Source organism: Entelurus aequoreus, linkage group LG09 (assembly GCF_033978785.1).
Source record: "Entelurus aequoreus isolate RoL-2023_Sb linkage group LG09, RoL_Eaeq_v1.1, whole genome shotgun sequence".
NCBI classification, from domain to species: Eukaryota; Metazoa; Chordata; class Actinopteri; order Syngnathiformes; family Syngnathidae; genus Entelurus; species Entelurus aequoreus.
The window spans coordinates 65,448,441-65,476,353 of NC_084739.1; the positions used below are offsets into that span (position 1 = coordinate 65,448,441).

Below are 27,913 nucleotides of genomic sequence, written 5' to 3' on the forward strand. Positions count from 1 at the left end.
ATGAATGATCTACTTCCGATCTTTTTTCCATATATAAGGCGCACTGGATTATAAGGCGCACTGCCGACGAATGGTCTGGTTTCGATCTTTTTGTCATATATAAGGCGCACCGCCGACGAATGGTTTATTTTCGATCTTGTCCATATATTAACCGCCGGTGAATGGTCTAGTTTCATTTTTTTCCTTCCATATATAAGGCGCACCGCCGACGGATGGTCTATTTTTAATCTTTTTTCCATATGTAAGGCGCACCGGATTATAAGGCGCACTGCCGATGAGCGGGTGTAGTCAGGTCTGTTTTCATACAAAAGGCGTGCCAGTTTAAAAGACACACTGCCGATGCATGTTCTATTTTCTATCTTTTTACATACATAAGGTGCACCGTGTTATAAGGCGCACTGCCGATGAATGATCTATTTTAATTTTTTTAAATATATAAAGCGCACTGCTCATGAATGATCTACTTCAGATCCTTTTTCCATATATAAGGCGCACCGCCGACGAATGGTCTATTTTCGATCTTTTCCATATATAAGGCGCACCGGACTATAAGGCGCACTGCTGATGAACGGTCTATTTTTTATCTTTTTTCACATGTAGGGTGCACCGGTTTATAAAACACACTGCCGATGCATGTTCTATTTTCTATCTTTTTACATACATAAGGCGCACCGGGTTATAAGGAGAAATGCCGATGAATGGTGTATTTTCAATTTTTTTCATATATAAAGCGCACCCGATTATAAGGCGCACTGCCGATGAATGATCTACTTCCGATCTTTTTTCCATATATAAGGCGCACTGGATTATAAGGCGCACTGGCGACGAATGGTCTGGTTTCGATCTTTTTGTCATATATAAGGCGCACCGCCAACGAATGGTTTATTTTCGATCTTGTCCATATATTAACCGCCGGTGAATGGTCTAGTTTCGTTTTTTTCCTTCCATATATAAGGCGCACCGCCGACGGATGGTCTATTTTTTATCTTTTTTCCATATGTAAGGCGCACCGGATTATAAGGCGCACTGCCGATGAGCGGGTGTAGTCAGGTCTGTTTTCATACAAAAGGCGTGCCAGTTTAAAAGACACACTGCCGATGCATGTTCTATTTTCTATCTTTTTACATACATAAGGTGCACCGTGTTATAAGGCGCACTGCCGATGAATGATCTATTTTAATTTTTTTTAATATATAAAGCGCACTGCTCATGAATGATCTACTTCCGATCCTTTTTCCATATATAAGGGCGCACCGGCGACGAATGGTCTATTTTCGATCTTTTCCATATATAAGGCGCACCGGACTATAAGGCGCACGGCCGATGAACGGTCTATTTTTGATCTTTTTTCACATATAGGGTGCACCGGTTTATAAAACACACTGCCGATGCATGTTCTATTTTCGATCTTTTTACATAAATAAGGCGCACCGGGTTATAAGGAGAAATGCCGATGAATGGTGTATTTTCAATTTTTTTCATATGTAAAGCGCACCGGATTATAAGGCGCACTGCCGATGAATGATCTACTTTCAATCTTTTTTCCATATATAAGGCGCACCGGATTATATAAAGCGCACCGGATTATAAGGCGCACTGCCGATGAATGATCTACTTTCAATCTTTTTTCCATATATAAAGCGCACCGGATTATATAAGGCGCACCGGATAATAAAGCGCACTGCCGATGAGCGGGTCGAGTCAGGTCTATTTTCATACAAAATGCGTGCCGGTTTATAAGACACACTTCCGATGCATGTTCTATTTTCGATCTTTTTACATACATAAGGTGCACCGGGTTATAAGGCGCACTGCCGATGAATGGTCTATTTTCAATTTTTTTTCATATATAAAGCGCACTGCCAATGAATGCTCTACTTCCGATCTTTTTTTCCATATATAAGTCGCACCGCCGACGAATGGTCCAGTTTCGATCTTTTTGTCATATATAAGGCGCACCGCAGACGAATGGTCTATTTTCGATCTTTTCCATTTATTCACCGCCGGTGAATGGTCTAGTTTCGATTTTTTTTCATATATAAGGCGCACCGCCGACGGATGGTCTATTTTCGATCTTGTTTCCATATGTAAGGCGCACCGGATTATAAGGCGCACTGCAGACGAATGGTCTGGTTTCGATCTTTTTGTCATATATAAGGCGCACCGCCGACGAATGGTCTATTTTCGATCTTTTCCATATATTAACCGCCGGTGAATGGTCTAGTTAATTTTTTTTCCTTCCATATATAAGGCGCAGCGCCGACGGATGGTCTATTTTTTATCTTTTTTCCATATGTAAGGCGCACCGGATTATAAGGCGCACTGCCGACGAATGGTCTAGTTTCGATCTTTTTTTTCATATATAAGGCGCACCGCTGACGGATGGTCTATTTTCGATCAGTTTTCCATATGTAAGACGCACCGTATTATAAGGCGCACTGCCGACGAATGGTCTAGTTTCGATCTTTTTTTTTTCATATATAAGGCGCACCGCGACGGATGGTCTATTTTCAATCTTTTTTTCCATATGTAAGGCGCACCAGGTTATAAGGCGCACTGCCGACGAATGGTCTAGTTTCGATCTTTTTGTCATATATAAGGCGCACAGCCGACGAATGGTCTATTTTCGATCTTTTCCATATATAAGACGCACTGCCGATAAACGGTCTATTTTCGATCTTTTTCACATATAAGGCGCACCGGTTAATAAAGCGCACTGCCGATGAATGGTCTATTTTTAAAAATCTTTTTTCATATATAAAGCACATCGGATTATAAGGCGCACTGCCAATGAATGATCTACTTTCGATCTTGTTTTCCACATATAAGGCGCACTGCCGACGAATGGTCTAGTTTTGATCTTTTTTCATATATAAGGCGCATTTTCTAAAAGCATATTTTTTGCGCTTAAATCGAGCATTTCCCAGCATGACAATGACTAGATTAACTACAAATATCAAATCTACACTAGTATTGGCCACTGGATGAGACCATGGCTCCTACAGTCAGTACAGTATGGGCCTGAGCTACTAAACAAGTTCTATTCAACTGGTGGCTCCGGGGCCAAATCTTTCAGGTCAAAACTTGGGGAATTTTTGCAGAAAATTCCTAAAAACACGAGAGTTGCTGTCACAAAGATGATCTTTGATGATTTTTTTTTTTTTTTTTTTTTTTGCAGAAGGTCCTTAAAACAGCAGAGCACTCCCATAACACGGACAAAATAAATAGACCAACTCATCAATAATTCAATCAATCATTCCAGACGCGCCATCACAACACTAAAAGTAGGTTTTGTTGTCTCAGGGGTTCTCAAACTTTTTGACCTCGGGGCCCACTCGAATATTAACTCTTAATTAGTAATCCTACTCTTGATTTTAATTATATTCAGTATTAATATCCAACCTACTTACAGTTCACAACCCTGTCAAATGATATGAAACCGAGAATTATTATTGATCGAACACATACACCTTAGTCTTAGGTCAGATTGGAAAAATAAGTATTAACCAAAGAAGGGATTCATAAATAACTGATGAAAATAAATGTACTTACAATTATGTTGTGCTAAAAAAAATAAACTAAATGAATAATGAATAAGTTCCTTAACTAAACTGTTAATGAAATTAAAATGCAAATTAAAATATGGCCTTACCACTTTAGTCATATTTTTTTGCGCTAAATATACTTCTCTATGACTTTAGCTCCAGACTTCTTCTGTTTGTTCGATATTGCCATGACTGCCGTTCCATCGTCAAAGCATTCCTCTTAATCAGGACCAAAAAAAAAAGAAATTACCTGGAAAAATTCCCGGTTTTCCCGAAATTCCAGGAATTCCGTAATACCATTTCTCAATTCAACATGTTACCACTTCAACATTTCTAGACCGATTTGAAAAAATCCAACACCAACCATTTCAACTCATTCAGACCATTCAAGTTGTTTACCATTTTCAAAAATTATTCCAGATTTTCCCGAAATTCCCTAATATCATTTAATACTTTTACATTTCTGGTCCGATTTAAACAATTCCAACACCAACCAATTCAGCTCATTCAGGACATTCATGCTCCTAATCATTTTCCCCAAAAATCCTGCTTTCCCTAAAATTCCCAAAGTTCCAGGAAGTTTTTTTCCAAGTTGCATAATTCCCACATTTTTCAACCTATTCAAACCATTCCAACATTAACACATTCCACTCATCCTGGACATCCAAACTAACACTTTCACAAGTTCCAAACCAAACTCCGGTTTTCCTGGAAATTCAAACTCTTCAACATTCAAACCATACCAACTCAATTCAACATGTTACTACTTCAACATTTGTAGACCGATTTGAAAAAATCCAACACCAACCAATTCAACTCATTCAGACCATTCAAATTGTTTACCATTTTCAAAAAAATTCCAGATTTTCCCGAAATTCCCTAATACTATTTACTACTTTTACATTTCTTGCCCGATTTAAACAATTCCAACACCAACCAATTCAGCTCATTCAGGACATTCATGCTCCTAATCATTTTCCCCAAAAATCCTGCTTTCCCCAAAATACCCAAATTTCCAGGAAGTTATTTTCCAAGTTGCATAATTCCCACATTTTTCAACCTATTCAAACCATTCCAACATTAACACATTCCACTCATCCTGGACATCCAAACTAACACTTTCACAAGTTCCAAACCAAACTCCGGTTTTCCTGGAAATTCAAACTCTTCAACATTCAAACCATACCAACTCAATTCAACATGTTACTACTTCAACATTTGTAGACCGATTTGAAAAAATCCAACACCAACCAATTCAACTCATTCAGACCATTCAAATTGTTTACCATTTTCAAAAAAATTCCAGATTTTCCCGAAATTCCCTAATACTATTTACTACTTTTACATTTCTTGCCCGATTTAAACAATTCCAACACCAACCAATTCAGCTCATTCAGGACATTCATGCTCCTAATCATTTTCCCCAAAAATCCTGCTTTCCCCAAAATACCCAAATTTCCAGGAAGTTATTTTCCAAGTTGCATAATTCCCACATTTTTCAACCTATTCAAACCATTCCAACATTAACACATTCCACTCATCCTGGACATCCAAACTAACACTTTCACAAGTTCCAAACCAAACTCCGGTTTTCCTGGAAATTCAAACTCTTCAACATTCAAACCATACCAACTCAATTCAACATGTTACTACTTCAACATTTCTAGACCGATTTGAAAAAAATCCAACACCAACCATTTCAACTCATTCAGACCATTCAAGTTGTTTACCATTTTCAAAAAAATTCCAGATTTTCCCGAAATTCCCGAATACCATTTAGTACTTTTACATTTATTGCCCGATTTAAACAATTCCAACACCAACCAATTCATTCAGGACATTCATGCTCCTAATCATTTACCCCAAAAATCCTGCTTTCCCCAAAATTCCCAAATTTCCAGGAAGTTTTTTTCCAAGTTGCATAATTCCCACATTTTTTAACCTATTCTAACCATTCCGACATCAACACATTCCACTCATCCTGCACATCCAAACTAACACTTTCCCAAGTTCCAAACTAAACTCCGGTTTTCCTGGAAATTCAAACTCTTCAACAATCAAACTATTCTTACATCCAGAATACATTCAGTCAGCCTTGCAGTTCAACGTCAGCGTTGGAGCATTAAACGTCTCATGTAGTTATTTAATGTATTTATTTGTATTTAATTTAAAATGTATACACAGGAAGTGAACAGACTACCAGTAAATGCTGGGACATGGAGAAAGTGTCGGATGTCCTTTTTTCGGACATGTCGAACGTGACGCTACTCAACGTAATCATTGCAAGTGCAACCTCATCCCTAATTCTTACATTATTCTCACTTTGGGAAAACCGGGGCAGACGGAAACGCGGAGTCTGCTCGGGCGTCTCCCGGCAATGATGTGATGACACCCAAAACCCAGGAGTGACTGTGTCTCTTCCCCCGCAGGAGGAACAAGCGAGATGATTTGTCGAGGGGCCCCGGGGAGCGCGAGCGCGCCTTGAAAACAGGTGGCGCAACATCACACCGCAGCGTGCCTTCGGGGAATATTTTGTGGATTTTCCAGGGAAAAGGCAGCAAAACAAAACAGCATCCCCGCGACAGACGCATAAACGCCACAGTGTGATTAACTCCTGACACGTCCCCCTTTCCCCGGCTCCTTCTTCACATGCCATCTTGTCACACTTTAAAGCCTGCGCCTCGTCTTTGAAGAACTCGGTTGTGATTTTTACCTCTCATTTATTCCGCAACCCAGTCACTTAGCGAAGAGCGAGATAGGTCAACAGGAGCAATTTCTTCCTTCTGACAGATCACTCCAAAATGTATTAGCGGAGAGGCCGACTGTCAATCCAGCCGCCCAAAGGTCCTTACAGAGCCTTTTTTTTCCACCCCCCTGCTGAAAAATGATGTAATCAAGCCGTCCTTCCTTCCCGCCGCAGCTCCATCCATCCACTCTAAAGGCTGGCGGTCCCTTTGGCCTCGCTCTGGATCAAGTCCCCATAACGCCCCCCCCTGACCCCGTTAGAGGTGCATGATGGGCGGCCCTGTCACTTCCAATGGCTGCCCGGGTCCGGCGCCGGAGTCGCCCCTCGCTGTGAGTAAAACCCTCGGCGTTATTTCGCCTTTATGGGCTGCGGGTGGATAACTCGGTAGAATGGATGTGGACAACTTGGTTATTGTCACTCAGGGCGAAGGAGTCAACGTTGTTACTCGCTTGCAAATGGCTTTCGATTGAGACGCATGAAAAGTTATGTGGCATGAGAAAGAACCGGAGTCCCCGGTCCAATATGTACTCAACTGCCACCGTATTACATGAACACAAAATAACACCTGGTTCTTCTGGTCGTGACAGTAATTAACACATTTCCAGTGGAACTTTGATTTAAAATGTATATGGTTCTTGAACAGGGTGCGTAAATAAAATGTTTTTTAATTGGAGTAAATTTCTCCATAAGGAACAATGTGTGAACCATTATGAATAATGGGATTTTAGTCAAACTTTGAACACAATATAAAGTACTTTTCAGTACTGTATATCAAACAAACATAACAAAGGGGTGATGGATCAACTTTCTATTTGATAACAACATCAAAACAACAACAAGTTTGACGGTCCTCCTTGTAGGCAGCCACCCTGCTGACAAGCACACACACTTGTCACTAGCCCTGTGGTGCACTCAGTTTGAAATAAAAAAACAACTCCTTAACTTCATTAATTAAATGACACCGTCAATCCAATCCAATCCCCTCTATTTATATAGCACTACTAACAATACAACTTTCTCCAGAGTGCTGCACATAAAAAAGAAGCAATAAAAAGTAATCAAATTACAAGCATTTCAAATGAAACAAGTATACGATAAAACAAAACAATTATAATAGAATAAACTAATAAAAGACAGCAATAAAATATAATAAAACAAATCAATATAATATAATAAAACAATTAAAGACGGTCCAGACACCGTATTACATGAACACAAAATAACACCTGGTTCTTCTGGTCGTGACAGTAATGAACACATTTCCAGTGGAACTTTGATTTAAAAATGTAAGGGTGCGTATATAAAGTTTTTTTAAAATTGGAGGAACAATGTGTGAACCATTATGAATAATGGGGTTTTAGTCAAACTTTAAACACAATGTAAAGTACTTTTCAGTCCTATATATCAAACAAATGTAACAAGTTGGTGATGGATTAACTTTCTATTTAATAACAACGTCAAAACAACAACAAGTTTGACTGTCCTCCTTGTTTGCGGCCACCCTGCTGACAAGCACACACACTTGTCACTAGCCCTGTGGTGCACTCAGTTTGAAATCAAAAAACTCCTTAACTCCAATCCAATCCAATCTCCTCTATTTATATAACACTATTAACAACACAACTGTCTCCAGAGTGCTGCACATAAAAAAGAAACAATAAAAGGTAATCAAATTACAATCATTTAAAATTAAACAAGTAAACAATAAAACAAAACAATTATAATAGAATAAACTAATAAAAGACGACAATAAAATAGAATATAACAATAAAAACAAATCAGTATATCGAATAAAAGACAGACACCAGACACCTTATTACATGAACACAAAATAACACCTGGTTCTTCTGGTCATGACAGTAATTAACACATTTCCAGTGGAACTTTGATTTAAAAATGTAAGGGTGCGTATATAAAGTTTTTTTTAAATTGGAGGAACAATGTGTGAACCATTATGAATAATGGGGTTTTAGTCAAACTTTAAACACAATGTAAAGTACTTTTCAGTCCTATATATCAAACAAATGTAACAAGTTGGTGATGGATTAACTTTCTATTTAATAACAACGTCAAAACAACAACAAGTTTGACTGTCCTCCTTGTTTGCGGCCACCCTGCTGACAAGCACACACACTTGTCACTAGCCCTGTGGTGCACTCAGTTTGAAATCAAAAAACTCCTTAACTTCACCAATTAAATGAGACCTTTAATCCAATCCAATCCACTCTATTTATATAACGCTTTTAACAACAAAACTTTCTCTAGAGTGCTGCACATAAAAAAGAAACACTAAAAAGTAATCAAATTACAAGCATTTAAAATGAAACAAGTAAACGATAAAACAAAACAATTATAATAGAATAAACTAATAAAAGACAGCAATAAAATATAATAAAACAAATCAATATAATATAATAAAACAATTAAAGACGGTCCAGACACCGTATTACATGAACACAAAATAACACCTGGTTCTTCTGGTCATGACAGTAATTAACACATTTCCAGTGGAACTTTGATTTAAAAATGTAAGGGTGCGTATATAAAGTTTTTTTTAAATTGGAGGAACAATGTGTGAACCATTATGAATAATGGGGTTTTAGTCAAACTTTAAACACAATGTAAAGTACTTTTCAGTCCTATATATCAAACAAATGTAACAAGTTGGTGATGGATTAACTTTCTATTTAATAACAACGTCAAAACAACAACAAGTTTGACTGTCCTCCTTGTTTGCGGCCACCCTGCTGACAAGCACACACACACTTGTCACTAGCCCTGTGGTGCACTCAGTTTGAAATAAAAAAACTCCTTAACTTCACCAATTAAATGAGACCTTTAATCCAATCCAATCCACTCTATTTATATAACGCTTTTAACAACAAAACTTTCTCTAGAGTGCTGCACATAAAAAAGAAACACTAAAAAGTAATCAAATTACAAGCATTTCAAATGAAACAAGTAAACGATAAAACAAAGCAATTATAATAGAATAAACTAATAAAAGACAGCAATAAAATATAATAAAACAAATCAATATAATATAATAAAACAAATAAAGACGGTCCAGACACCGTATTACATGAACACAAAATAACACCTGGTTCTTCTGGTCATGACAGTAATTAACACATTTCCAGTGGAACTTTGATTTAAAAATGTAAGGGTGCGTATATAAAGTTTTTTTTAAATTGGAGGAACAATGTGTGAACCATTATGAATAATGGGGTTTTAGTCAAACTTTAAACACAATGTAAAGTACTTTTCAGTCCTATATATCAAACAAATGTAACAAGTTGGTGATGGATTAACTTTCTATTTAATAACAACGTCAAAACAACAACAAGTTTGACTGTCCTCCTTGTTTGCGGCCACCCTGCTGACAAGCACACACACTTGTCACTAGCCCTGTGGTGCACTCAGTTTGAAATAAAAAAACTCCTTAACTCCAATCCAATCCAATCTCCTCTATTTATATAACACTATTAACAACACAACTGTCTCCAGAGTGCTGCACATAAAAAAGAAACAATAAAAGGTAATCAAATTACAATCATTTAAAATTAAACAAGTAAACAATAAAACAAAACAATTATAATAGAATAAACTAATAAAAGACGACAATAAAATAGAATATAACAATAAAAACAAATCAGTATATCGAATAAAAGACAGACACCAGACACCTTATTACATGAACACAAAATAACACCTGGTTCTTCTGGTCATGACAGTAATTAACACATTTCCAGTGGAACTTTGATTTAAAAATGTAAGGGTGCGTATATAAAGTTTTTTTTAAATTGGAGGAACAATGTGTGAACCATTATGAATAATGGGGTTTTAGTCAAACTTTAAACACAATGTAAAGTACTTTTCAGTCCTATATATCAAACAAATGTAACAAGTTGGTGATGGATTAACTTTCTATTTAATAACAACGTCAAAACAACAACAAGTTTGACTGTCCTCCTTGTTTGCGGCCACCCTGCTGACAAGCACACACACTTGTCGCTAGCCCTGTGGTGCACTCAGTTTGAAATAAAAAAAACTCCTTAACTTCACCAATTAAATGAGACCTTTAATCCAATCCACTCTATTTATATAACGCTTTTAACAACAAAACTTTCTCTAGAGTGCTGCAAATAAAAAAGAAACACTAAAAAGTAATCAAATTACAAGCATTTAAAATGAAACAAGTAAACGATAAAACAAAACAATTATAATAGAATAAACTAATAAAAGACAGCAATAAAATATAATAAAACAAATCAATATAATATAATAAAACAATTAAAGACGGTCCAGACACCGTGTTACATGAACACAAAATAACACCTGGTTCTTCTGGTCGTGACAGTAATTAACACATTTCCAGTGGAACTTTGAGTTTAAAATGTATATGGTTCTTGAACAGGGTGCGTAAATAAAATGTTTTTTAATTGGAGTAAATTTCTCCATAAGGAACAATGTGTGAACCATTATGAATAATGGGATTTTAGTCAAACTTTGAACACAATATAAAGTACTTTTCAGTACTGTATATCAAACAAACATAACAAAGGGGTGATGGATCAACTTTCTATTTGATAACAACATCAAAACAACAACACGTTTGACGGTCCTCCTTGTAGGCAGCCACCCTGCTGACAAGCACACACACTTGTCACTAGCCCTGTGGTGCACTCAGTTTGAAATAAAAAAAAAACTCCTTAACTTCATTAATTAAATGACACCGTCAATCCAATCCAATCCCCTCTATTTATATAGCACTATTAACAATACAACTTTCTCCAGAGTGCTGCACATAAAAAAGAAGCAATAAAAAGTAATCAAATTACAAGCATTTCAAATGAAACAAGTATACTCTAAAACAAAACAATTATAATAGAATAAACTAATAAAAGACAGCAATAAAATATAATAAAACAAATCAATATAATATAATAAAACAATAAAAGACACCTTATTACATGAACACAAAATAACACCTGGTCCTTCTCGTCATGACAGTAATTAACACATTTCCAGTGGAACTTTGATTTAAAATGTAATTGGTTCTTGAACAGGGTGCGTAAATAAAAAATGTTTTTATTGGAGCAAATTTCTCCATAAGGAACAATGTGTGAACCATTATGAATAATGGGATTTTAGTCAAACTTTGAACACAACATGAAGTAATTTTCAGTCCTATATATCAAACAAACGTAACAAAAGGGTGATGGCTGTGACTTTCCTGAAGTCCATGATCATCTCCACTGTTTTCTGAGCGTTCAGCTCCAGGTTGTTGAGGCTGCACCAGGACGCCAGCCGGTCCACCTCTCTCCTGTTGGCGGAGTCATCGCCATCCGAGATGAGCCCAATGAGGGCAGTGTCGTCCGCAAACTAGAGCAGCTTTACCGACTGGTGACTGGAGGTGCAGCAGTTTGTATACAGGGGGGAAGTACACAGTCCTGAGGAGTACCAGTGTTCGTGGTTCGACTGTCCGAGACAATCTTACCCAGCCGTACGTGCTGCCTTCGGTCTGTCAGGAAGTCATTGATCCAACTGCAGAGGAAGTCGGGCATGCTGAGCTGGCAGAGTTTGTCTTGTAGCAGTCCAGGGAGGATGGTGTTGAAGGCAGAGCTGAAGTCCACAAACAGGATCCTGGCGTAGGTTCCTGAGGAGTCCAGATGCTCCAGGATGAAGTGGAGGGCCAGGTTCACTGCATCATCCACAGACCTGTTGGCTCTGTAGGCGAACTGCAGTGGGTCCAAGAGGGGGGCGGTGATGTCCTTGAGGTGGGGCAGGACCAAGCGCTCAAAGGACTTCATGACCACGGACGTCAGCGCCACCGGCCTGTAGTCATTAAGTCCTATGATCCGTGCTTTCTTGGGGACAGGGGCAATGGCGGAGGTCTTGAAGCAGGACGACACGCGGCATAGCTCCAGAGCGGTGTTAAAAATGTCAGTGAAGACAGGAGCCAGCTGATCCGCGCAGTGTCTGAGGGTGGCGGGGGAGACACCATCCGGTAGAGAAAAGCGCTATATCACACTTCACTTACTTCATAAAATCACAAGTTGACTCAATGTCATTGAAAAAATAAAGCCCTTTTTAAGAAAGCTGCCGCAATTACCACAAAAAAGGACTACTTATTGTATTTAAATGACAACTTTGACATATGGACATTCCGTTGCATCTTTTTTTTTTCCTCGCCAATATTTAAAATCTGACGACAGTAAGTTACTTTTAATCGAGGACAGACGCTCGGCCGCTCTGTTTACATTATGACCGTATGCCTTAAAGCAGCCAAAGCACATAGTTTTAGACCTTAAAGACAAAGTTCAAAGGGCTTGTTTTTTAAATTTCAAGGCGGATGAATGCCTCATATATGGTGTGTGTCTTCACTTGTGGAGAGCCTTTGATGGCGGGGCGGGGGGAAGACGTGGGTTTGTTATTGAAGTAAAGAATAATAAGGCCACTGCGTGCTGGCTGTGTACGGAGACCTTGATATGAATCCAATGCACTATGTATGCCCTCCCACTACAAGCAGGCAGACGGGAAAGCGTGTGGCGTTTGATCCCGCTTTCCTTCTACTTCCCTTTCATCTGACCCCCATCCTCCCAAATTGTCACTCGCACAACACAAAAAACAAAAAAATTTAAAAGAAAGTTGGGCTCAATTCGGACATTTTCAGTCATTAAGTTGCCTGCCGTCTCCAGTCCACAGTGGATCTAACATAATAGTGTGAGAGTCCAGTCCATAGTGGATCTAACATAATAGTGTGAGAGTTCAGTCCATAGTGGATCTAACATAATAGTGTGAGAGTTCAGTCCATAGTGGATCTAACATAATAGTGTGAGTCCAGTCCATAGTGGATCTAACATAATAGTGAGAGTCCAGTCCATAGTGGATCTAGCATAATAGTGAGAGTCCAGTCCATAGTGGATCCAACATAATAGTGAGAGTCCAGTCCATAGTGGATCTAACATAATAGTGAGAGTCCAGTCCATAGTGGATCTAACATAATAGTGTGAGAGTCCAGTCCATAGTGGATCTAACATAATAGTGTGAGAGTTCAGTCCATAGTGGATCTAACATAATAGTGTGAGTCCAGTCCATAGTGGATCTAACATAATAGTGAGAGTCCAGTCCATAGTGGATCTAGCATAATAGTGAGAGTCCAGTCCATAGTGGATCCAACATAATAGTGAGAGTCCAGTCCATAGTGGATCTAACATAATAGTGAGAGTCCAGTCCATAGTGGATCTAACATAATAGTGAGAGTCCAGTCCTTAGTGGATCTAACATAATAGTGTGAGAGTCCAGTCCATAGTGGATCTAACATAATTGTGTGAGAGTCCAGTCCATAGTGGATCTAACATAATAGTGTGAGAGTCCAGTCCATAGTGGATCTAACATAATAGTGTGAGAGTCCAGTCCATAGTGGATCTAACATAATAGTGTGAGAGTTCAGTCCATAGTGGATCTAACATAATAGTGTGAGAGTCCAGTCCATAGTGGATCTAATATAATAGTGTGAGAGTCCAGTCCATAGTGGATCTAACATAATAGTGTGAGAGTCCAGTCCATAGTGGATCTAACATAATAGTGTGAGAGTCCAGTCCATAGTGGATCTAACATAATAGTGTGAGAGTTCAGTCCATAGTGGATCTAACATAATAGTGAGAGTCCAGTCCATAGTGGATCTAACATAATAGTGTGAGAGTCCAGTCCATAGTGGATCTAACATAATTGTGTGAGAGTCCAGTCCATAGTGGATCTAACATAATAGTGAGAGTCCAGTCCTTAGTGGATCTAACATAATAGTGTGAGAGTCCAGTCCATAGTGGATCTAACATAATAGTGTGAGAGTCCAGTCCATAGTGGATCTAACATAATAGTGAGGGTCCAGTCTATAGTGGATCTAACATAATAGTGTGAGAGTCCAGTCCATAGTGGATCTAACATAATAGTGAGAGTCCAGTCCTTAGTGGATCTAACATAATAGTGTGAGAGTCCAGTCCATAGTGGATCTAACATAATAGTGTGAGAGTCCAGTCCATAGTGGATCTAACATAATAGTGTGAGAGTCCAGTCCATAGTGGATCTAACATAATAGTGTGAGAGTCCAGTCCATAGTGGATCTAACATAATAGTGTGAGAGTCCAGTCCATAGTGGATCTAACATAATAGTGAGAGTCCAGTCCATAGTGGATCTAACATAATAGTGTGAGAGTCCAGTCCATAGTGGATCTAACATAATAGTGTGAGAGTCCAGTCCATAGTGGATCTAACATAATAGTGTGAGAGTCCAGTCCATAGTGGATCTAACATAATAGTGTGAGAGTCCAGTCCATAGTGGATCTAACATAATAGTGTGAGAGTCCAGTCCATAGTGGATCTAACATAATAGTGTGAGAGTCCAGTCCATAGTGGATCTAACATAATAGTGTGAGAGTCCAGTCCATAGTGGATCTAACATAATAGTGTGAGAGTTCAGTCCATAGTGGATCTAACATAATTGTGTGAGAGTCCAGTCCATAGTGGATCTAACATAATTGTGTGAGAGTCCAGTCCATAGTGGATCTAACATAATAGTGTGAGAGTCCAGTCCATAGTGGATCTGACATAATAGTGTGAGAGTCCAGTCCATAGTGGGTCTAACATAATAGTGAGAGAGTCCAGTCCACAGTGGATCTAGCATAATAGTGTGAGAGTCCAGTCCATAGTGGATCTAACAAAATAGTGTGAGAGTCCAGTCCATAGTGGATCTAACATAATAGTGTGAGAGTCCAGTCCATAGTGGATCTAACATAATAGTGAGAGTCCAGTCCATAGTGGATCTAACATAATAGTGAGAGTCCAGTCCATAGTGGATCTAACATAATAGTGAGAGTCCAGTCCATAGTGGATCTAACATAATAGTGAGAGTCCAGTCCATAGTGGGGCCAGCAGGAGATCATCTTGAGTGGAGACAGGTCAGCAGCACAGAGACGTCCACAACTGATGCACAGATGAGTGGCCCACCTTGGGTCCCGACTTTGGACAGCTAGCAATTCATCTGTGGTCACCGAAATTGTGCCCCCCCCCCCCCCCGATCAGAAAAAAACCGGCAGATCAACTGGTCTAAAAAGGGGGGTCTATTTAAAGGCTAAAGTATACAAATGAGTTTTAAGACGAGACTTAAATGCTTCTACTAAATAATGTCCCGCGTTGAATCTTTGAAGAGGTGCCGGGCTTTAGCGCCAACTTCAGCGGCGCGGAGAGGTTGACTTTGCTCTCCTCGTGTCAGCGAATTACTCACCAGAAGTGATCGAGGCTACGAGCACGGCGAGAGATAACGTGTTGGCTTTGGACGAGATCCGCTGAACATACGTTTTTTTTTCCCCCCCTCCCAACATAAATTCCCCATCACAGTAGCAGACTTTAATACTCTGGATTCAGCATTTCGACTTTGTAAATTCCATGCCTTTCACCTCAGGGCGGCATTAATAATCATCGGCGTGAGCGTGGAGCAAATGGTGCGTTTGGAAGTTGGAGCCTTTCCCGCAGAGCGAGCCTGTGGTGGATGCAACATTCCTCCCACTTCCAGGCACTTACCGTCAGAGGCGGCGTTCGTTCCAAAAGCGATAATGTGAACCCCCGTTTGGTAAAGAATAAAATGAAGTGGCCGCGACGTTGAATTCTGCAAGGCGAGCTGGTTTTATCCCTGCCCCGGCGCACGGGATGCTTGTTTGAATCTCTATGAGACGTAGCGGGCCCGCTCGATCAATACCGGGAAAGCCATCCACCTCGCTTTTTGCTGTGTGGCTAACCTTTGTTTTTTTTTTACTACCTTTTTAAGCACACCCAATTGAACCAAAGCGTTCTGTCCCATTATGCATTTGTTAGGTGTGGTGGGGTCGCATCTTTCTGCGGGGTTCCTTCTCCCGGGATGCAGGCGGACTACTCCGGACAAGGCGTGCAGGTAGGAACTTGATTTCATTGTCGAAAATCAAGGACGTACCAAAAACAGAAAGCAAGCAGAAGGAAAAGCTAAGGTACAAACTAGCACAGGAAGCATAAACTAGGACAGTGTTTTTCAACCTTTTTTGAGCAAAGGCACATTTTTTTCATTGAAAAAATCCGAAGGCACACCACCAGCAGAAATCATTAAAAAATTAGAACTCGATATTGACAATAAAAAGTCGTCGCAATTGTTGAATATGAATTTAAACCATAACCAACCATGCATCACTATACTTGTCTCTAAGTACTGTCACATCACGCCGTGACTTATTTGGAGTTTTTTGGTGTCTTCCTGTGTGTGGTGTCTTATTTCTTGTCTTGCGCTCCTATTTTGGTGGCTTTTCATGTTTTGTTGGTATTTTCCTGTAGCAGTTTCATGTCTTCCTTGAGCACTATTCCCTGCACCTGTTTTGTTTTAGCAATCAAGGCTATTTAAGTTGTCGCTATCCTTCTTTGCGGGGATATTGTTGATTGTCTTGTTTGGATGTACTTTGTGGACCCCGTCTGCTCCACACACTGTAAGTCTTTGCTGTCGTCCAGCATTCCGTTTTTGTTTACTTTGCAACCAGTTCAGTTTTAGTTTCGTTTTGCATAGCCATCCCTAAACTTCAATGCTTTTTCTTAGCGGCACTCGCCTTTTGTTTATTTTTGGTTTAAGCATTAGATACATTTTGACCTGCAGGCTGTCGTCTGCATATTGTGATCACGACAAACCATGTTCCCGACATCTACAAAGCAATTAGCTACTTGCTGCCACCTACTGATATGGAAGAGTACTACACGGTTACTCTGCCTAGCTCTAAACAGCACCGACACATTTGCAGATTATTATTACTGGTTTGAAAAAAATATTTTTAACCCAAATAGGTAAAATTACATATTCTCCCACGGCACACCAGACTGTATATCACGGCACACTAGTGTGCCGCGGCACAGTGGTTGAAAAACACTGAACTAGGAGACAAGAAATACTAACGTAACCTGTCGCGTACGGAAAACAATGAAGCCAGGCCGACTGACCGGCAAAGGCAGGCTTAAATAATGCCTCTGATTAGTGCTCGGGAAACAGGTGAGCGTCCCGAACACCAATCAGAGGCAGGTGGAAATAATAAGCAACCATGGTAACTAAAACAAACAAGGGTGCACAAAAACAGGAACTGAAGGAGTCCAAAACTAACAAAAACTAACAAAACAAGATCCGGGCCACAGATCGTAACAGCATTAGCCTGATCCCATGAGAAGTTAGTGGCAGTTTTGTAGCAAGCCAGGAATACGGTCGCCCCTCAATTATTGCGGCTTTACCACGTTTAAAGCCGTGTACCCTTATTTAAAGTGTCCACCAGACACTTTCAGCCACTCAGCCCCTCATTTTTGGAACTCATTACCTTCGTAACTTAGACTCAATATCCCTCTTCAAATCAAGACTCAAAACACACCTATTCCTGACTGCGTATTCATTGTGAATAATTGTATTTAATTTTATTGTTTTGATTTTGTACGGTATCCTTGAGTGCCCAGAAAGGCGCCTTATAAGTGAAATGTATTATTATTATTATTATTAAAGCTTATTTGACAACATTTTTGACTTACATTAAACATTTTCAAGCATAAAAGTGGCCAAATTAAAAAAAATATATATTATTTTTTGGACTATAAGGCGCACTTAAAACCCTTTCATTTTCTCCAAAATCGACAGTGCGCCTTATAACCCGGTGCAGCAGACATACGGAATAATTCTGGTTGTGCTTACCGACCTCGAAGCAATTTTATTTGGCACGTGGTGTAGTGATTAGTGTGACCAGTAGATGGCAGTCACACATAAGAGATACGTGTAGAATATCGTATTTTTGGACTATAAGGCGCACTTAAAACCCTTTCATTTTCTCCAAAATCGACAGTGCGCCTTATAACCCGGTGCGCCTGATGTACGGAATGATTCTGGTTGTGCTTACCGACCTCGAAGCAATTTTATTTGGCACGTGGTGTAATGATAAGTGTGACCAGTAGATGGCAGTCACACATAAGACATACGTGTAGCATATAGCGTTTTTGGACTATAAGGCGCACTTAAAACCCTTTCATTTTCTCCAAAATCAACAGTGCGCCTTATAACCCGGTGCGCCTGACGTACGCAATAATTCTGGTTGTGCTTACCGACCTCGAAGCAATTTTATTTGGCACGTGGTGTAATGATAAGTGCGACCAGTAGATGGCAGTCACACATAAGAGATAAGTGTAGAATATCGTATTTTTGGACTATAAGGCGCACTTAAAACCCTTTCATTTTCTCAAAACTGGACAGTGCGCCTTATAACCCGGTGCGCCTGACGTACAGAATAATTCTAGTTGTGCTTACCAATCTCGAAGCAATTTTATTTGGTAGAGGGTTCGCGTCCTTTCTTTCATACCCGCAACAGAACAAACGCGGACACTGATGCAAAGAGTGAACCCTCTTGCAGCTTATTTGGAAGCGACAGACGAACAAAACAAACTTGCAGAGACTTGGCCATTTTTTTGTGATCCTTCCATGAGTTACATCTGCCATCTAAATCCAATCTTATATTTCTAAGTAAAACTTGTTTGTCAATGTTTTATAGCCTGATATGAGAATGTACTAGATATACTTAAGTGCCCCCAAACATGTGTCACCTTGTAATACTGTCATCATGTTCATGGAGTGTCACTGGGGGGGTAAAAAAAAGAACAACAACACGGTGACAAGAAGGTTTTAAACTTGTATTAATTGCTAAAAGCATTTAAATGAAAGCCAATCCAAACATAAGATCCATTAGCCCGATCCCATCTAAATATAGTGGCGAGTCATTCACACTAATTACAAGAAAGCCCAATGAATGTTTTGCTTCAATTAACAGCCAAGTTAAATGAAAAAAACTATATATTTGTGTGTTTATGTACCGTTGTGTGTGTGTGCGTGTGTGTGTGTGTGTGTGTGACTGAGTGTACACACACACACACACACACACATAAATATACATGTATATGTACAGTATATATGTATATATATACCTATATATGTACAGTATATGTATATGTATGTATATAAATATATATGTATGTGTGTGTATGTATATGTATGTATATATGTGTATATATATATATATATATATATATATATATATATATATATATATATATATATATATATATATATATATATATATATATATATATATATATATGTATATATATATATATACAGTATACTGTACATTAAAATTAAAATTAAAATTTGGTCATTTTCCAACCAATGTTCTACAACGATGAAACAACATGCCTTTTAACGACTTTTAATCAATGTTGGGTTCTGACGTTAATTTGACCATTGAATTTTGCTCATAAACAATGAAACAACGTAGTGTTTGACAACATTTATTCAATGTCAGGTGGTGACGTTGATTTGATCACTGAATTTTGGTCATTTTTCAACCAATTTTCTACAACACAAACACAACGTTGAAACAACATGCTTTTTGACTATGTTTACCGCATTTTTCGGAGTATAAGTCGCTCCGGAGTATAAGTCGCACCGGCAGAAAATGCATAATAAAGAAGGAAAAAAATATATATAAGTTGCACTGGAGTATAAGTCGCATTTTTGGGGGGAAATGTATTTGATAAAAGCCAACACCAAGAATAGACATTTGAAAGGCAATTTAAAATAAATAAAGAATAGTGAACAACAGGCTGAATAAGTGTACGTTATATGAGGCATAAATAACCAACTGGTATGTTAACGTAACATATTATGGTAAGAGTCATTCAAATAACTATAACATATAGAACATGCTATACGTTTACCAAACAATCTGTCACTCCTAATCGCTAAATCCCATGAAATCTTATACGTCTAGTCTCTTACGTGAATGAGATCAATAATATTATTGGATATTTTACGCTAATGTGTTAATAATTTCACACATATATCGCTCCCGAGTATAAGTCGCACCCCCGGTTAAACTGAAAAAAACTGCGACTTATAGTCTGAAAAATACAGTTTTCAATGTCAAGTTGTGACGTTGATTTGACCATTGAATTTTGGTCATTTCCTAACCAATATTCTACAACTCAAACATGACGTTGAAACAACATGCTTTTTGACGACATTGTATTATTGTTGGGTTCTGACGTTGATTTGACCTTTGAAATTTGGTCATTTTCCAACCAATATTCTACAACACAAATACAACGTTAACGCAACATGCTTTTTGACGACGTTTATTCAATGTCAGGTTGTGACGTTGATTTGATCATTGGAATTTGGTCATTTCCCAACCAATATTCTACAACTCAAACACAACGTTGAAACAACATGCTTTTTGACGACGTTTAATCAATGTTGGGTTCTGACGTTGATTTGACCATTGAATTTTGGTCATAAACATTGAAACAACATAGTGTTTGACAACGTTCATTCAATGTCAGGTTGTGACGTTGATTTGACCATTGAATTTTGGTCATTTTCCAACCAATATTCTACAACACAAATACAACGTTGAAACAACATGCTTTTTCACGACGTTTAATCAATGTCGGGTTCTGACGTTGATTTGACCGATGAATTTTGGTCATAAACATTGAAACAACATAGTGTTTGACAACGTTCATTCAATATCAGGTTGTGACGTTGATTTGACCATTGAATTTTGGTCATTTTCCAACCAATATTCTACAACACAAATACAACGTTGAAACAACATGCTTTTTGACGACGTTTAATCAATGTCAGGTTCTGACGTTGATTTGACCGATGAATTTTGGTCATAAACATTGAAACAACATAGTGTTTGACAACGTTTATTCAATATCAGGTTGTGACATTGATTTGACCATTGAATTTTGGTCATTTTCCAACCAATATTCTACAACACAAATACAACGTTGAAACAACATGCTTTTTAACAACATTTATTCAAATTCCGGCTGTGACGTTGATTTGACCAATGAATTTTGGTCATTTCCCAACCAATATTCTACAACTCAAATACAACGTTGAAACAACATGCTTTTTGACAACATTGAATTATTGTTGGGTTCTGACGTTGATTTGACCATTGAATTTTGGTCATTTTCCAACCAATATTCTACACCCCAAATGCAACGTTGAAACAACATGCTTTTTGACGACGTTTAATCAATGTTGGGTTCTGACGTTGATTTGACCATTGAATTTTGGTCACAAACGTTGAAACAACATAGTGTTTGACAACGTTTATTCAATGTCAGGTTGTGATGTTGATTTGACCATTGAAATTTGGTCATTTTCCAACCAATGTTCTACAACACAAATACAACGTTGAAACAACATGCTTTTTGACGACGTTCAATCAATGTTGGGTTCTGACGTTGATTTGACCTTTGAGTTTTGGTCATAAATGTTGAAACAACATACTTTTTGACAACATTTATTCAATTTCCGGTTGTGACGTTGATTTGACCATTGAATTTTGGTCATTTCCCAACCAATATTCTACAACTCAAATACAACGTTGAAACAACATGCTTTTTGACAACATTGAATAATTGTTGGGTTCTGACGTTGATTTGACCATTGAATTTTGGTCATTTCCCAACCAATATTCTACAACTCAAACATGACGTTGAAACAACATGCTTTTTGACGACATTGTATTATTGTTGGGTTCTGACGTTGATTTGACCTTTGAAATTTGGTCATTTTCCAACCAATATTCTACAACACAAATACAACGTTAACACGACATGCTTTTTGACGACGTTTATTCAATGTCAGGTTGTGACGTTGATTTGATCATTGGAATTTGGTCATTTCCCAACCAATATTCTACAACTCAAACACAACGTTGAAACAACATGCTTTTTGACGACGTTTAATCAATGTCGGGTTCTGACGTTGATTTGACCATTGAATTTTGGTCATAAACATTGAAACAACATAGTGTTTGACAACGTTCATTCAATATCAGGTTGTGACGTTGATTTGACCATTGAATTTTGGTCATTTTCCAACCAATATTCCACAACACAAATACAACGTTGAAACAACATGCTTTTTAACAACATTTATTCAATTTCCGGCTGTGACGTTGTTTTGACCAATGAATTTTGGTCATTTCCCAACCAATATTCTACAACTCAAATACAACGTTGAAACAACATGCTTTTTGACAACATTGAATTATTGTTGGGTTCTGACGTTGATTTGACCATTGAATTTTGGTCATTTCCCAACCAATATTCTACACCCCAAATGCAACGTTGAAACAACATGCTTTTTGACGACGTTTAATCAATGTTGGGTTCTGACGTTGATTTGACCATTGAATTTTGGTCACAAACGTTGAAACAACATAGTGTTTGACAACGTTTATTCAATGTCAGGTTGTGATGTTGATTTGACCATTGAAATGTGGTCATTTTCCAACCAATGTTCTACAACACAAATACAACGTTGAAACAACATGCTTTTTGACGACGTTCAATCAATGTTGGGTTCTGACGTTGATTTGACCTTTGAGTTTTGGTCATAAATGTTGAAACAACATACTTTTTGACAACATTTATTCAATTTCCGGTTGTGACGTTGATTTGACCATTGAATTTTGGTCATTTCCCAACTAATATTCTACAACTCAAATACAACGTTGAAACAACATGCTTTTTGACAACATTGAATTATTGTTGGGTTCTGACGTTGATTTGACCATTGAATTTTGGTCATTTTCCAACCAATATTCCACAACACAAATACAACGTTGAAACAACATGCTTTTTAACAACGTTTATTCAATGTTGGGTTCTGACGTTGATTTGACCTTTGAGTTTTGGTCATAAATGTTGAAACAACATACTTTTTGACAACATTTATTCAATTTCCGGTTCTGACGTTGATTTGACCATTGAATTTTGGTCATTTCCCAACCAATATTCTACACCCCAAATGCAACATTGAAACAACATGCTTTTTGACGACGTTTAATCAATGTTGGGTTCTGACGTTGATTTGACCATTGAATTTTGGTCACAAACGTTGAAACAACATGCTTTTTGACGACGTTAAATCAATGTTGGGTTCTGACGTTGATTTGACCATTGAATTTTGGTCATAAACAATGAAACAACATAGTGTTTGACAACGTTCATTCAATATCAGGTTGTGACGTTGATTTGACTATTGAATTTTGGTCATTTCCCAACCAATATTCTACAACTCAAATACAACGTTGAAACAACATGCTTTTTGACGACGTTCAATCAATGTTGGGTTCTGACGTTGATTTGACCTTTGAGTTTTGGTCATAAATGTTGAAACAACATACTTTTTGACAACATTTATTCAATTTCCGGTTGTGACGTTGATTTGACCAATGAATTTTGGTCATTTCCCAACCAATATTCTACAACTCAAATACAACGTTGAAACAACATGCTTTTTGACGACGTTCAATCAATGTTGGGTTCTGACGTTGATTTGACCTTTGAGTTTTGGTCATAAATGTTGAAACAACATACTTTTTGACAACATTTATTCAATTTCCGGTTGTGACGTTGATTTGACCATTGAATTTTGGTCATTTCCCAACTAATATTCTACAACTCAAATACAACGTTGAAACAACATGCTTTTTGACAACATTGAATTATTGTTGGGTTCTGACGTTGATTTGACCATTGAATTTTGGTCATTTTCCAACCAATATTCCACAACACAAATACAACGTTGAAACAACATGCTTTTTAACAACGTTTATTCAATGTTGGGTTCTGACGTTGATTTGACCTTTGAGTTTTGGTCATAAATGTTGAAACAACATACTTTTTGACAACATTTATTCAATTTCCGGTTCTGACGTTGATTTGACCATTGAATTTTGGTCATTTCCCAACCAATATTCTACACCCCAAATGCAACATTGAAACAACATGCTTTTTGACGACGTTTAATCAATGTTGGGTTCTGACGTTGATTTGACCATTGAATTTTGGTCACAAACGTTGAAACAACATGCTTTTTGACGACGTTAAATCAATGTTGGGTTCTGACGTTGATTTGACCATTGAATTTTGGTCATAAACAATGAAACAACATAGTGTTTGACAACGTTCATTCAATATCAGGTTGTGACGTTGATTTGACCATTGAATTTTGGTCATTTCCCAACCAATATTCTACAACTCAAATACAACGTTGAAACAACATGCTTTTTGACGACGTTCAATCAATGTTGGGTTCTGACGTTGATTTGACCTTTGAGTTTTGGTCATAAATGTTGAAACAACATACTTTTTGACAACATTTATTCAATTTCCGGTTGTGACGTTGATTTGACCAATGAATTTTGGTCATTTCCCAACCAATATTCTACAACTCAAATACAACGTTGAAACAACATGCTTTTTGACGACGTTCAATCAATGTTGGGTTCTGACGTTGGTTTGACCATTGAATTTTGGTCATAAATCTCAAAACAACATACTTTTTGACAAGATTTATTCAATGTCTGTCATTATCTGTGGTCTGGATTATGTTTTTGTTATTTTTTGTTAGTTTTGGACTCTTTTAGTTCCTGTTTGCGCTCCCTTGTTTGTTTAGTTACCATGACGACTTATTCGTTTCACCTGCCTCTGGTGTTCGGGACACGCACCTGCTCTAATCAAGAAGACCATTATTTAAGCCTGTCTTTGCCAGTCAGTCGGGCTGGCGTCATTGCTTAGTTCATGCTGCTCGTTCCATGTCTGATTCCACAGGTATGCTAGCTGCTCCATGCCATAGTTTGGTTGGTTGTTTTCATGTCTATAGTTTCATGTTTCATGTCCTAAGTTTTTTTGCCTTAGCTTCCGAGTGCGATAGGCACGCTTGCCTTCGGGTTGTTTTCTGTTTTTTTGTACTTCGTTGAGTGTTAGTTGAATAATTAAATATGTTCCTACCTTCACGCCTTGTCCGGAATAGTCCGATTGCTTCCCGGGAGAACAAACCTCGCAGTAAGCTGCGACCCCCCCCCCCCTGTCATGACAATGTCAGGTTGTGACATTGATTTGACCATTACATTTTGGTCATAAATTTTGAAACAACATACTTTTTGACAACGTTTATTCATTGTCAGGTTGTAACATTGATTTGACATTGAAATGTGGTCATTTCCCAACCAACAACGTGGATCCAACATTAGACATCGACCTGGTCTCAATTTACAAACACAACTATTTTGCAACATTGTACCAAAGTCAGTCTTTAAAGGACATATAATCAACGTTGTATCAACATGCTTTTTGACGACATTGAATTATTGTTGGGTTCTGATGTTGATTTGACCATTGAATTTTGGTCATTTTTCAACCAATATTCTACAACACAAATACAACGTTGAAACAACATGCTTTTTAACAACGTTTAATCAATGTTGGGTTCTGACGTTGATTTGACCATTGAATTTTGGTCACAAATGTTGAAACAACAAAGTGTTTGACAACGTTTATTCAATGTCAGGTTGTGATGTTGATTTGACATTGAAATTTGGTAATTTTCCAACCAATGTTCTACAACACAAATACAACGTTGAAACAACATACTTTTGTGACGACGTTCAATCAATGTTGGGTTCTGACGTTGATTTGACCATAGAATTTTTGTCACAAACGTTGAAACAACATGCTTTTTGACGACGTTAAATCAATGTTGGGTTCTGACGTTGAATTGACCATTGAATTTTGGTCATAAATGTTGAAACAACACACTTTTTGACAACGTTTATTCAATTTTAGGTTGTGAGGTTGATTTGACCATTGAATTTTGGTCAAAAACGTTTAAACAACATAGTGTTTGACAACGTTTATTCAATGTCAGGTTGTGATGTTGGTTTGACCATTGAAATTTGCTCCTTTTCCAACCAATATTCTGCAACACAAATACAACGTTGAAACAACATGCTTTTGACGTCGATTTGACCATTGAATTTTGGTCACAAATGTTGAAACAACATGCTTTTTGACGACGTTAAATCAATGTTGGGTTCTGACGTTGATTTGACCATTGAATTTTGGTCATAAATGTTGAAACAACATGCTTTTTGACGACGTTAAATCAATGTTGGGTTCTGACGTTGATTTGACCATTGAATTTTGGTCATAAATGTTGAAACAACGCAGTTTTTGACAACGTTTATTCAATTTTAGGTTGTGAGGTTGATTTGACCATTGAATTTTGGTCACAAATGTTTAAACAACATAGTGTTTGACAACGTTTATTCAATGTCAGGTTGTGATGTTGGTTTGACCATTGAAATTTGGTCATTTTCCAACCAATATTCTGCAACACAAATACAACGTTGAAACAACATGCTTCTTGACGTTGATTTGACCATTGAATTTTGGTCATAAATGTTGAAACAACACACTTTTTGACAACATTTATTCAATTTTAGGTTGTGAGGTTGATTTGACCATTGAATTTTGGTCAAAAACATTGAAACAACATAGTGTTTGATGACGTTTATTCAATGTCAGGTTGTGATGTTGGTTTGATCATTGAATTTTGGTCATTTTCCAACCAATATTCTACAACACAAATACAACGTTGAAACAACATGCTTCTTGACGACGTTTATTCAATGTCAGGTGGTGACGTTGGTTTGACCATTGAATTTTGGTCATAAATGTTGAAACAACACACTTTTTGACAACGTTTATTCAGTTTTAGGTTCTGAGGTTGATTTGACCATTGCATTTTGGTCACAAACGTTGAAACAACATAGTGTTTGATGACGTTTATTCAATGTCAGGTTGTGATGTTGGTTTGACCATTGAATTTTGGTCATTTTCCAACCAATATTCTGCAACACAAATACAACGTTGAAACAACATGCTTCTTGACGACGTTCAATCAATGTTGGGTTCTGACGTTGGTTTGACCATTGAATTTTGGTCATAAATGTTGAAGCAACATACTTTTTGACAACGTTTATTCAATTTTAGGTTGTGAGGTTGATTTGACCATTGAATTTTGGTCACAAACGTTGAAACAACATAGTGTTTGATGACGTTTATTCAATGTCAGGTTGTGATGTTGGTTTGACCATTGATTTTTGGTCATTTTCCAACCAATATTCTACAACACAAATACAATGTTGAAACAACGTGCTTTTTGACAACGTTTATTCAATGTCAAGTTGTGACATTGATTTGACCATTGAATTTTGGTCACAAATGTTGAAACAACATGCTTTTTGACGACGTTTAATCAATGTTGGGTTCGGATGTTGATTTGACCATTTAAATTTGGTCCTTTTCCAACCAATATTCTGCAACACAAATACAACGTTGAAACAACATACTTTTTGACGACGTTCAATCAATGTTGGGTTCTGACGTTGATTTGACCATTGAATTTTGGTCATAAACGTTGAAACGCCATACTTTTTGACAACTTTTATCAAATGTCAGGTTCTGACGTTGATTTGACCAATGAAATGTGGTCATTTCCCAACCAACAACGTGGATCCAACATTAGACATCGACCTGGTCTCAATTTACAAACACAACTATTTTGCAACATTGTACCAAAGTCAGTCTTTAAAGGACATATAATCAACGTTGTATCATCGTCTTGTGCCTGCTGGGCCGCCACCGGTGCGATACA

General features: G+C 37.8%; 1 long non-coding RNA gene across 1 annotated transcript in view; it reads left to right on the forward strand.

The window, feature by feature from the left end:
• LOC133657629 (uncharacterized) overlaps positions 1–27,913 on the forward strand; it is a 256,487-nt gene that overhangs the window by 210,673 nt on the left and 17,901 nt on the right. The window contains exon 14 of the long non-coding RNA XR_009827305.1: positions 16,165–16,240. This is a non-coding gene — a long non-coding RNA (uncharacterized LOC133657629). The remainder of the gene's footprint in view (positions 1–16,164; positions 16,241–27,913) is intronic.